Source organism: Saccostrea cucullata, unplaced genomic scaffold (genome assembly GCF_032062105.1).
Source record: "Saccostrea cucullata isolate Sc308-1 unplaced genomic scaffold, CSIRO_AGI_Scuc_v1 ctg2235, whole genome shotgun sequence".
Lineage (NCBI taxonomy): Eukaryota > Metazoa > Mollusca > Bivalvia > Ostreida > Ostreidae > Saccostrea > Saccostrea cuccullata.
Genome location: NW_026920819.1, coordinates 78708 through 80067, shown reverse-complemented (window position 1 = coordinate 80067; position 1360 = coordinate 78708).

Here is a 1360-nt window from a genome sequence, read left to right as displayed (position 1 = left end):
CATAAACAGATCACTGCAGTCTGTAGCTTAGAGCAATTACTACAAATCAACAAGATTAAGATGATATAAATCAAGCATTAATTATACAAACAATTTCACACAAAATTTCACTTTAACACCTCCCTTCCAAAGATAAAAATTTAACTGTCAATAGTTGAATTTTTTTCCAAATTAATAATACTGTATATAGCAACATTAAATTTAACCAGTCACTAAATTCACTTTAGCCAGTCTAAGTAAGTATTAAACAGTTAATATCAATTAATCATCAAAAGAACAATATAAATCCAAAATGAATTTCACTGTAAATCCAAACTGAATGCACTTGAATTTTATGAATATAAAATTTTCACAAAAATTGCCCATAATTCACAAACACATTTCACTTTTCAGATTCTTGATAATCCGTCTGCATTTGTGTTTTTGCTTCCTCTCTTATATCTAACTTCAAAGGTGTACGACTGTAGTGCGAGGGCCCAACGCAACAGTCTCTGATTTTAATTCTTCAAGCGATGCAACCATGTTAGTGGATTGTGATCTGTTTCTACGTAAAACTTCCTCCCCTCTAGGTAATACGAAAACGATCCAATGGCCCAAACGATAGCTAATATTTCCTTCTCTATCGTTGAATAGTTCTTTTCCCTTGGAAGTAACTTCTTACTAAGGTAAGCAACTGGGTGATCACTATCTGGCAACTGTTGGCTCAGGACAGTCCCAATTGCGTTATTACTCGCATCTGTTTGTAGTACAAACGGTAAATTGAAGTTCGGATTGACCAAAACAGGAGCTGTCATCAGGGCCTCCTTCAGTTTCTTGAATGACTGCACTTCCCTCTCCGTCCATTTTAATTCTGCGGGCTGACTTTTTCTCAGTAGATCAGTCAGTGGTACAGTTATGTCCGCATAATTTCCTATATACTGGCGATAGTATCCAGTTAATCCCAAGAATGATCTTAATTCCTTCTTTGTCAACGGAAGCGGAAAATCCTCCATGGCCTTCAATTTCCGAGGGTCTGGTCGAATTGTCCCGCCACCAACTATGTGTCCTAAACAGATGATTTCTGCTGCTCCCAACTTACATTTTGATGGTCTGATGGTAAGATTGGCCTCATGAATACGCTGAAGTAGCTCTGTTACATGTTTGATATGGTCTTCCCACGTCTGACTGTAGACAATTATGTCATCAAAGTACGCAACAGTATTTTGAGTTCCGTCTAAAATACGATCCATAAGTCTTATGAATGATGCTGGAGACGTCTTCATACCAAACGGCATCACTGTAAACTCGAAAAGGCCAAAGGGGGTGATGAAGGCGGATTTCTCGCGTGTTTCCTTTGCCAGAGGAACTTGCCAGTAGCCTT